This window comes from Ornithodoros turicata, chromosome 3 (assembly GCF_037126465.1).
Source record: "Ornithodoros turicata isolate Travis chromosome 3, ASM3712646v1, whole genome shotgun sequence".
In the NCBI taxonomy this organism is placed as follows: domain Eukaryota; kingdom Metazoa; phylum Arthropoda; class Arachnida; order Ixodida; family Argasidae; genus Ornithodoros; species Ornithodoros turicata.
This window is the reverse complement of record NC_088203.1, coordinates 12188631-12200565: the sequence shown is the minus strand read 5'-3', so window position 1 is coordinate 12200565 and position 11935 is coordinate 12188631. Positions and strand designations below refer to the sequence as shown.

Sequence of the window (11935 nt, the reverse complement as noted above, 5' to 3'; positions counted from 1 at the left end):
AGTTTCTGCGCTAACAAACGGGTAGTACGATCTGTAGTACGTGGTTCCTTAGAACTCTGCACTCTACACTCTTAAAAATGAACTTTACCACATAGCACGCTCCTAGCCAACCATCATCCCGAATGACAACGTTCTCGCCCCTGATTTGTTGAAAACGGGAGGCGGAGCCTATTCTTTACCGTGCACAATGGACACAAAATAGGCTCCGCCTCCCATTTTCAACAAATCTAGAGCAAGAACGTTGTCATTCGGGATTATGGTTGGCTAGGAGCGTGCTATGTGGTACCAGCTGGACGCAGCTATCCTCCCCCCGAGCGGATTCCGCTCGGTCTTCCACTTCACCCTCTCCTCCTCTCCACCACCTTTCCCTTCCCGAGAAACATGCCGCCAAATCAGGCAGGCAGACCTCTCGGGTTCCTCCCAACGACACTCCTCCTCCTCCTCCTGGTACCAGCTCCAGTGGCGCAGCGGTAACGCGTCCGCTTGGAGACTGGGAGGTCCGCGGTTCGAATCCGCGGGCCGGCTGTGCCGTCTGGGGTTTTTCCTGGGTTTCCCTCGATGTGTAATAGGCGTATGCCGGCACAGTTCCCCTGAAGTCGGCCCATGGACGCAGCTATCCTCCCCCCCGCTTCCCCCCCTTCCACTTCACCCTTTCCTCTCCTCCTCTCCACCACCTTTCCTGCCTGCCTGCCTAATCAGGCAGGCAGACCTCTCGGGTTCCTCCCAACGACACTCCTCCTCCTCCTGCTATGTGGTGAAGTTCATTCTTAAGAGTGTGGAGTAGAATTCCTACGTGACGGAGTACACAAGATGACTGGTGTTGCAGCACCGTAATGTGCCAGAACCACGTGGCCCTTTTAAGTAAGCAGATTGTTATCCTCGCATAGCTCCTCGCAGCACTTACATACCCTGTATAGCACTCATACCCTAGCCACACGGCAAACTTATACCCTAGTCAGACGGCAAACCTAAGTCTGTTAGCGGAACGGCAGTTACTTTACACTCTTAAAAATGAACTTCACCGCATAGCACGCTCCTAGCCAACCATCATCTCAAACGATATCGTTATCTACCCTGATTTGATGGAAACGGTAGGCGTACGCCTTTTTTTGTGACAATTATGAACAGCATAAGTGTCACAAAAAAGGCGTACGCCTCCCCTTTTCAACAAATACGTGCAGATAACGATATCATTCGAGATTATGGTTGGCTAGGAGCGTGCTATGCGGTGAAGTTCATTTTTAAGAGTGTGGAGACCATATTATCTCTCTATAAGATCGGGAAAGGTCCCTGAAGTATGGAAAAGGCTAATGTCGTTACTGCGACAAGAACAAGGCAATGAGCATCTTTCAACCAATTACAGACATGTCTCACCAGCAGCCATTATATGCAACATATACTGTGCAACCACATTTCTCATTTTCGGGAAGCAAATTCACTTCAGCATGGATTTCGACGAGGATATTCAACGGTTATCGCCCGTTCGGCCTGGCATTTTGTTTCTCATTCAAAGCCAATGCTGAAGGTGAAGAACGACGATTAAACTAGGTGGGCACAGCATTGTCTAACTAGTCGCTCGCAGAGAGTATTTAAACAGTGCCGGTCTACAGAAGTTTCTGTATCGTCCCTGGTTTATCAGTACTCGGTCCGCTGTTGTACATTGTAAAGAAGTACCAGCAAAGATACGCCTGTATACTGACGATTGTGTCATTTATAGTCAAGTCACATCATTATCCAATCAAGACAGTTTTGAGAGATACTAGATAATGTAGTCAACTGTGACATATGGAAATAGAAAAATGTGCGATGTGGGGTGCGATGACCTTCTCCGCAGCAGGCCTTTAGTATATGACCATACGTATCAGTACTTTGGGGTAATGTCAACTCCGAAATTTAAATGGACTGGACATAGGGATGCAATAGACCACCCGCTGTTTGCACACAGTCTACGTCACAACGCCAGATGTCGCGACTCGCCTTTCGCAAAATAAAGCCACGTGCGCTGGCACCGCCGATCACATGAGGCGAGGCAGATACAACCCTGACCTCACCTCACAAGACGCGAACACCGCGACGGCAACAAGCACGTGCGTATACGCTGTACAAGTGCGTCTCTGCGCATGAGAGGAGGAAGTGAGAGGAAAGAGGGAGGGCGCCGCCGTAGCCAATGGGGCTTCCCGAGTGGAGTAACCGGGAGAGGAGATATGCGCAGAACGCTCGGTTACTTGCAGAGCGTATTGATGTGCGTGCGCTTGGAGACTGGGAGGTCCGCGGTTCGAATCCGCGGGCCGGCTGTGCCGTTTGGGGTTTTTCCTGGGTTTCCCTCAGATGTGTAATAGGCGTATGCCGGCACAGTTCCCCTGAAGTCGGCCCATGGACGCAGCTATCCTCCCCCCGAGCGGATTCCACTCGGTCTTCCACTTCACCCTTTCCTCTCCTCCTCTCCACCACCTTTCCCTTCCCGAGAAACATGCCGCCTATTCAGGCAGGCAGACCTCTCGGTTCCTCCCTCCCAACGACCCTCCTCCTCCTCCTCCCCTCCTCCTCGTATTGATGTGACGTGTACCGCTGCGGGCTGTGTGCTACCCTCGAATGTTTACAAAAGATAGGTTATTTAATGCGAACTGCGTTATTAGCATATGAAAAATTTTTATCCGTCCCACATGCGTCCGTGCGAATGCGTGTGAAGTACGGTACCCTTATCGCGCAGTGATATGACACTTTGATCAGCTCTTTTACAGCAGAGACTCCATTTTTGTGATAGGCGTCGGGTTCTCCGACTGAGGACATTTCATTTGATAGAATATCGTTAAATAAAAATTAAGTTTGTTGAGTATCTTAAGTTGCTGGTGATTCCTCCTCAAGAAGTGTACATACACTCAACGTTATAGAGTAAAATAGCTTTTTTTTCTTTCTTCCATTAGCGTGTGGAATGATATGGATGGCTTTGTTCGCCATCCGTATGGAGTCGGTTGTTCTTGTTTACTCCTACAATAGTCTCAAATTGAGGTTGCGGTAAATCTCAATAAATAAATAAAGGCGTCCTTACCCTGCATCTGAAATGATAGACAAGGTATGCACATATGAATATCCCGAATCCAGCAGGCCAAAGTACAGTAACAGTAGTAAAACACTGCGGGCACTGCTAGGCGACCGTCAGTCATGTTACCACAGCAGTTTCCCAAAATTGGGGAAAATATCTGCGTTACGAAAGGCGCTTTCTCGTGCGACTCACACAGCGTTTTCCCCACAGAAATGCGCCGAGAGACGTATATATATATATAATATTTGGTAAGATCTCGCACTTTTGTTACGGGTCCTCCACCCTGTTTTCGTATGGCAAAGCTGTTCATGCTTGAGGGCGTTTACTTCTCGTCTATGCCACTACGGACTTTATCTCGTGTCTTCGGAATCCTACCAAAGTTATGTCACTGAAATCTTACTTACATTACATTAAGTCCTACTTTACATTCCTGCAAAAGATTTTGGCTCTACGTGGCGCGAAAGCTTGAGAACTGAGCTAGATTTTTGAGAACTGTGACGTCATGTTAGGCTCGAACGGAGCGCCTGCCTCTCACCTGGCAACGTTGTTGCCCTTCGAGCCTTCCGGGGCGCTCAACTTTTCCTTTCTTTTCTATTTTTCAATTTTGTACTCAGTTAGCTGAGAAATGCACAGCGTTCGTAAACAAGATTGGAATGTCGCGTGTAGAATCCTTGAGGCACCTTTCCATGGACTAAACAAAATAAATGCCGTTGTCAAGAGTCCAGAGTGACACTTTAACGCAAGTCTTAAACGGTCACGTTGGGTCTCCCCCAAACAGCTGGATCAGACAAAGTAAGCACTTACCCTCCTGGTTGGTGGGCTGTCCGCTCATCTCCGAGCTGATTCCTGGACAGTACGAAGCGATTATAACGAGAAACGGTACGTCGGGGTACGTGCTCACCTGACATGGACGATACGCCCGACATTGCGGACATTTCGGAAGCTGAAAGCAAGAACGAATGGCGTTTATCTGACAGGCGACATGTACTTTCTCGAACTGTTCGTTCGTTCACAAGCGCAGGAGTACAAGTGGCGTCCACCCCGTGTTTGGGTCGATGGTCACATCGGCCATCTGCCTCCTATTTGTCTCTCCGACAGCCGTTCTATGCACACCGTGGTTCTATCTGTGAACCACGTGACTCCGCCTGTGACCACGACAGCTCAACATTACCCTCGATGCCGAGGTCGGGGGTGGGGGGGGGGGGGGGGGGCTCAGAGGGCACTGCAAGCGCTACTGACCAGTATATCTTTCGCGGTCCAATTACAAGATACTCCCACAAAGAAGTAGTAGTGGTAGTAGTGGTAGTAAGTAGTTACTTAGAACAAGGCAAAAAAGACGCAGGCAAAAAAGTTCCGATCGAATATTAAATGAGCGTGACAGTGATATTTAGCATGGCTCGAAACGCTGCCTCATCTATGAAGCTGTCCACCAGGAGTAACAATGCAAAATATTTTCGGAGAAAGCAGCCGAGGATGACAGACACGATTCCCGCGTGGCGCGGAAACGGTTCTATGCCTTTTTTCTTCGTTCTTTGTTTCCTTTTTTCGTCTCAGCACGCGTGAGCTGTGCCGCTGGACGTCATTGGTCACGTGCCGTAGGCCATGAGACGTCACAACGTCCCCTCTTTCGGCGATGCGCTCTTCGCACGAGGAGAGAATTTTTATTTATTTTTTTTCACGGTACGCGTAACAGATCCTTGCGCGTGCTCTGTAGGTCACCTGCGCTCACCGTTCTTTCAGAGGAGCTCTTCTGAACACGCCACAGATAAACATTTTGGGGGGTCACCCTCCACGCTCCTCTAACCGCTCCTAAAAGTAACTCGTTACTTTCAAGACAAATTTGGCCTCGCAGTTGCAATTTGCTGTCAAAGAAATACGAAGAGCTTCAAGTTGAACATTGCATCACCAAAAAGCTTTATTAGCTCGCAGGAGCAGCTGCTTTTCAAATCACTATCCGTGAGGCTGCCCGGTTTTCTTTATTCTATTTATGTTTCTTTTCTTTTCTTTACATTGCTCATAATCCAAATTACCCCCAATACTGAGCAGGTGCTCTCCATGTGCGTACGAATGTTCTACATGAATTTACAGAATTCACTGTCGTTTTTCTCCTTATCGTTGATTCAAGCTCACAAATAAGTTACTAATATTTTACGCGCCCCCTCTCGCTATACAGTTTCCGGCACTGGTCTTGTAACCTGCCGTCCCAATAGTTAACTCGGACTCCGTTCAGGACAAAATATTACCTCATGCGGGCTCCCAAACACGAGGTGCGCTGCATGCTATCGTTTCCCAAGGGGGACATGGATGTCTAGGATATCTCAGACGCGAAAGCATATGTACAGCATGAAACGCACTGCCGTGACAAAACAGAATCTTTCGCAAGACCTCCTTGTCACGTACAGAAAATTATCTTACCTCAGTAAGTTGAAAAAATAGTAGAAGTTATATTGAAAAAGTAGTTAATCTACGAGGGGTGTTCAAGTCAAACCGGGACTGTCTCCTAAGTGTACAAATGGCTCGCGCTACTTCTTTTTCGTCATTTTCACACGCGACAGGGCTCCGCGTTCACCACGTGGTGGTCCAAAGTTTGTGCAAAACAGAAGACACGTGCTGGACAAGATGGCCGACAACGAGGTGAGCGCGCACATCAACAGCGAATTGTCATTAAGTTTCTCGTGAATGAAGGCGTAAAGTCATCTGAAATTCACAGAAAACTTCAGGCTCAGTATGGCCACGATACACTTAGCCGCAGCAAAGCGTTTGAGTAGTGCAAACGGTTCCGAGACGGCCGTACATCAGTGCTGGGCGATCCCGGCCGGGGCAGCTCAGCCCAGTGTCAGAGTTCCTGAGAACATCCAACTTGAGGAGCGCCTGATCCTCAAGGACCGACGGATTACATGTCTCGCTATGAATAGTGCATATAGTGCGATCAATAGCGCATATTACTACCAGGTTCTCGAGGATGTGCATAAGGCGCTGAAGCAAAAGCGGCCGGGCCTCATCACCAAAGGAGGAGTCCTCCTACAGGACAATCCACGTCCTCATACCGCGCATCTCACGACACGCACCTTACATGAACTTGGTTGGGAGTTACTGCCACATTCCCCTTACAGTCCAGACCTCGCCCCCAGCGATTTCTATCTCTTTGGGCCACTGAAGGTGTTCCCTGGGGGCCGCCACTTCAGCTGCGACGACGAGGTCAAGAATGCGGTCCGATCATGGCTGCTGCGCGCCGGTAAGGATTTCTACGCTGCTGGCATCCAAGCCCTCGTGAAACGCTGGGACAAGTGAATTAGTGAAGCTGGAGATTACGTTGAAAAATACAACTACTTTCTGTAAGTTCATTTTACGTTTGCGAAAACTGAAAAGTCCCGGTTTTGACTTGAACACCCCTCGTAGATGACCGAAACACCCTCCACCGTTATTTCTACTAAGCACCGCCACCAGAGTCCGCAGGCCGGAGTAGCGTTCAAGTTAACAATGATGCAAGCTGTACCGCAACACTATATGGACAAGATTATTATTAGAGAGTTTTAGCAGACCGTTGATAACGTGGCTAGCGTCTCACCGTATCAGTGGATAAGATTCTGAGTCAACGCACGAGTGCTATTGGTTCCGATAGAGACGATAACTATCAACGGTATACTAAAACTCACTATTGTCGTCGACAGGTCCTGAACCCTATTGTCGTCATTTCATAGATTGGACGAACTCTACGATAAAGATACGATAAAGGAAACTATAAAGAAGTGGAAGTATATAGTAGATCAGCAAAATGATGTCCGCCACTTCAAACGAATACAGTGCTTACTTGTTTCAATTATTACTATTCAAACAAAATTAGTTCACACGACGCTAGCGTTTAGAAGAAAGACGCAATGAAGACAGAACCGTCTCTTGCCGCAACACGCTAAGCCCAGAAGGCTAAGATTGGCGGCATCCAATCAGACAGCAGGAGAAGCTCGCACATACCCATCGTGGGCGTCTGGAGTTAAAACGGGTCCTATAGTGTTCCGTATATGCGCGGCATGATGCGCGCTGCTGCATTTTCCAATACCGATTCACTGATTTGCAGCGCACAACAGCTCTCGCGAATGTTCCACTGACAATATTTATCTTCACATCCTTCGGACAGCGACGCACTATGGTTTTCACCGGGACTGCTGCACACGAGCTACTAGATTATAACGACCATGTCATAATCGGCAACCCCTATGAGGAGCCCGTCCGCACAATCCGCTAGGTGCGCTACTCATCGGCACGCGAGATCTACATCACGATTGGACAATGGAAATTTGAATTTTGAACGCGCACAAGCGGACGTACGACTTCTGTGGCAGACGACAGCAACAGATCCTATGAAAGCGCGTAAACGCGTAGAATGATGATGATCAACTTTAGAATGAAACATCTCCCGTGGGACTTCCACCGCTTGTGCAAAAATACTAAGGTAAGCTGAAGTGCAAAGTATTGTAGAAGTTGGGGAAGCAATAGCCGTGCCGATGAGTAGCGCCACCGCTAGCTTCCAAATGCGGCGCTGGGAAGGTGTGTCTATGGCATGACCGTTATGTAGTAGGTCGTGCTGCTGCATGGCGTGGCACGCGCAGCGCGGACTAACACCGACTGAACGTTCTGAACGGACTGAAACGACGTTCTCCTCTTAGCGTGGAATAAGGAACGGAATCAAAGGTGAATTATACGATAACAAGTACGAAAGCGTGTAACGTAAGTGAACTTTTTTTGCGTTTTAGTGCCCCTTTAAAAAAACTGTGCTTTCCGCTCTTGCCCTGATCTATAGCCAGTCACTATTCTTGTAGTGCATGGACAGTTCTGCGCGAGGTCTTTGCATTCTTGCACAAATCCTCAATGCAGTACTAAGTAGTTTTGCCAGTTGCTCTATGCACGAGCTGCGCTGCCGATAGCACGTGCTGGACGCTGCTAAGGAATCTCTTCAACGAATGGCATTGAATGAGGCGCAATTTTCAGCTCAAAATGTCATACTCAGCGACCCGATGAAGGTATATAGAGGAAAGCAACAACATTGGGTCAGGAGATGCTGCTCCACTGTGCTCTCCAGTCCAGTAGGCTGAACCTTGGGCCCAATGCATATCTGATGCCTCACATGTACCTCAAGCCTAATCTATCGAGGATGAAGGATTCTGTGAGAGCCTTAGATCTACCCTCAGCCTACTGGAGTGGACTGATGAGCCCACCATGCAGTAGAACAACATCAGACTTACCCATCTTCAGAACAATCCGGGAAGCAGATGTAGTACACTAGCGTAACAGCTGGATGATACGTCACACCAGGAAGAGCCGAGGGGGCAAACTTCGCAACGGAACTGAGAGCACGCGCGCTGGGTGAGCACGTTCCCTGCTACGTCTTCTTTCATGGGAGCTTCTTCTTCTTCTTCTTCGTCTTTCTCCGCAGTGGCGCATAGCACGGGGCAATTGGCCACGGATCGTGACATGAGGGCCCAGTTAATGATGGTTACGTGAAGCGATGAGAGGATGAGATGAATGAAATGACTGAATAAAAGATGAGCGGGGGAATGGAATGACGACCTGACAATCTACCAAAAGACAGAATGGAAGATGCCGACAGTGGAACATCGTGGGCACGGAGCGGGACGGCTAGGAACATGGCGCGTTGGGATGAGTAGCGCGAACAGTGGAGAAAAAAGTGGTCAATAGTCCGCGACTTCGTTAGCGGGAAGCCCACAGTGGCCGGGAACCCATGTCAGAACAATTTCATGGGTGAAGGAGGGAGAGAATGCGAGAAGCAGGTCACGTTCATGCGAGCTCCGGCCACTGTCCAATTTGGAGACTAGGGACAAGGAGTCGGTGAAGAAGCAGACTAGACTGTGCGAGGACGGCACGGCTTGGAGCGCCATCAGAAGAGCCACTAGCTCAGCAAAGTAGATCGGGACGTAGTCAGGGAGGCGGATGCTCCTGCGCACGCCCATGGATGGTATGAAGAAGCCAATGCCCGCTTTCTCGTTTACGACAGAGCCATCGGTGAAGATCGCAAGGTGAGAGGAGAGTGAACTAACGTGACTGTCGAGGAGCGCGGAGAGGACTGCAGGGGGAGGAAGGTTGGCGCGACCAGGGTTGAATAGGGACACGACGCGGATACTGATATCCGGAGCGGGAGCAGCAGGCGATGGAACCAACCTGGATAAGCTGACCGGCATCGCATAGAGCTGGAGGAACAAGCGTTCGGCGAACGCCAGCTGCGGGTAGATCCTGGGGGTCCAGCGGAGGGCGCGGAAGGACGCGATACTGGTGACGCGGAAGGCAACGCGAAGGAAGTGCTGACTAGAGAAAAGAAGTAAAATACAGCGGAGGGTTAGGGTGTTGAATCGGGAGGACAAAGGAATAACGCCACTCTCAGCATAAAGGTGCGATATGGGTGTAGTGATTGGTACGCCCAGACAGAAGCGCAGCGCCCTGCGTTCGAGCAGCAGAAGAGGTCGAAGCTGCGTTTGCGGACGACTGGAAAAAATGGGACAGCCAAACTCCAGGATAGGGCGAACGTACATCTTGTAAATATGCAAGAGCACCGGACGGCGGAGGCCAGATCGCGTGTTGCTGAAAGAGGCCAAGAAGTTTAGGGCCCGGGTAGCCCGGCTCGCGATGTAGGTAACATGAGCCGAAAGGCTGTAAGACGCATCATACCAGATCCCTAAATACTTTAGTTTGGGAACCAGGGGAAGAGCAGAGCTGCCGAGCAGCAATTCGTACGAGACGGAAGCCGGAGTTCGCCAAAGGAAAGAAAGGACTGCCGACTTTCCATCGTTTATCGAGAGGCCGAGGGATAGAAGCCAAGAATTTAGCGTATCAAGGTAGTGCTGGAGCAAGGCTTGCAGCGCGCGCGGAGACGACGCCGACGCCAGAAAGGCAATATCATCTGCGTACACGAGAGTCACAATGTCAGGGTGAAGCGGCACGGAGTGTAAGAAGAGATTAAACAAGAGAGGTGAGAGGATACATCCCTGCGGAACGCCCCTGCCGATGCTGAGACGAGGAGTACGAGCCATCCGAGCAAACGAACATGCGGTTTGACAGAAAGCACTTAATCCAGCGGCCGATGTAAGGAGGAAGAGCGAGGGAGTCCAGCGAGGAAAAAAGCAGGGACAGCTCGACGGAGTCGAACGCCTTCGCGACGTCCAGTGTGACTAAAGCAGTATACTCAGAGAGGAGCCTCGCCTTCGAGAGGTGGTTGTTGATGGCCACGTGGGCTATCCAGATAGAGCTTCGCGGGCGAAAGCCGATCTGAACCGGCGAAAGCACATCGTGCGCCGTCACAAACCGCATGAGGCGATCAAAAACGACGCGCTCAGCCATTTTGGCGAAGAGAGATGTGAGTGCAATAGGTCGCAGGTTGTCCAAGGTGCAGTCTTTCTTGGGATCCTTACAAATAAGCGTAATCCGTGATAGTTTCCATATGGGTGGGATCCAGCACTGACGGAGCGATGTCTCCACCAGGGAGATCAGCAGGGATGGATACGTGTTCCACAGCAATTTCAACATGCGGACAGAAACCCGGTCCGGACCCGGCGCCGAGGATGCAGGCAAATTGCGAACGTGCGAGTCAAGCTCATCGAAGCTGACTGGTGCAAACTGAGCGTCATCAAAACTGCCACTAGGAGCGTCAGGTAGAGGCAAAGCGTTCGTGAAGCGCACCGCAAGACCTTGCGCACTGCGCTGCAGCAGATTAAGAATGTCAGAGGGGATAGACAGACGGTGAAAGGACTCTGGGGAGGATCTGGTTCATCGCAGAAGGCGGTAGAGGGAGCGCCGGCGAGCAGGCTGCGAAACAGCCGAGTGAAGGGAGGAAAGGAAAGTTTCTTTCGCCGTACCAATGACTTGCTTAAAAGACGAACGGCGGGACCTGTACAGAGACCAGTTACGGGGCGAACGATTACAGCTGTACTGTTTCCAGGCGGCCTTTCTGAGGCGGAGAGCGCGTGTGCAATCGTCATTCCACCAGCGCGGGAAAGTAGAACGCGTTCTTTTTGGAACAGAGAAGGAGGACGTCGCAATGGACTCGTCGATGACCGAGAGAAGTTCTGTACAGGAAGGCGGCGAGTCCACAACGAGATCCTCCAGGTGGGCAGCCAAGAACGTGGCGGCCTTCTGCTGGTTGATAAAGATAGCGGAGGAGAAGCTCGGGCCAGAAAGAGCCACAGGGGTATGGCAGACGAAGTAGAGCGGAATGTGATCACTGCAGTAGCCGTGGTTGAGAGGGGACCAGGCGGAGACTGAGCATCCCCCCGACGACAAGGTTAGGTCTATGGCGGACTGATGGCTTCCTCTAAAAAATGTGGGCGAGCCAGAATTTGCTACTGAGAAGCTCCTACCTGTGAGCCAGGAGAAGAGACGATTGCCGCGAGAGTCTGTACATGCTCCCCAGGACTGGTGGTGGGAATTAAGGTCGGCAGCAACTAGACAGTCATTGGAGCACCGAAGCAGACAATGATCCAGTATGGCCGCTGCTGAAGGCACACAACCTCTGGGTAAGTACACGTTCAAGAGATATGCAGGCGGACCCTGCGAGGCCGCAATGGAAATGACAAGTACCTCTGCTATGTGACTGTTATAGGCATAAGCTACCCCACAGCGAATGGGTAGAGAGCTTCGAACGAGCGTTAGCAAACCACCACCTCGAGAGGAGCCGGAACAACGATCCAGACGAAATACACGAAAACCAGGAATAATAAAATTGTCATTAGGTCGAAGCCAGGATTCCTGTAGCAGGACAATATCAGGAGAATTGGAGGCAATAAGGAGGTGCAAATCAACTAGAGACGATAACACGCTACGGCAGTTCCACTGAATGACGCTAAGGCTGAGAGTCATTGACGATTGTTGTTTGGACTAGCTGGGTCA

At 50.4% G+C, this 11935-nt stretch overlaps 1 long non-coding RNA gene across 1 annotated transcript; it reads right to left on the bottom strand.

The window, feature by feature from the left end:
* Nucleotides 1–3844: 3844 nt before the first annotated feature.
* LOC135389913 (uncharacterized) lies at nt 3845–8436 on the bottom strand. Its single transcript, XR_010421617.1, has 3 exons — nt 8284–8436; nt 3945–3986; nt 3845–3889 (listed from the first exon to the last, which is right to left on the bottom strand). It is a non-coding gene; the product is annotated as an uncharacterized LOC135389913 (long non-coding RNA).
* Nucleotides 8437–11935: the final 3499 nt, after the last annotated feature.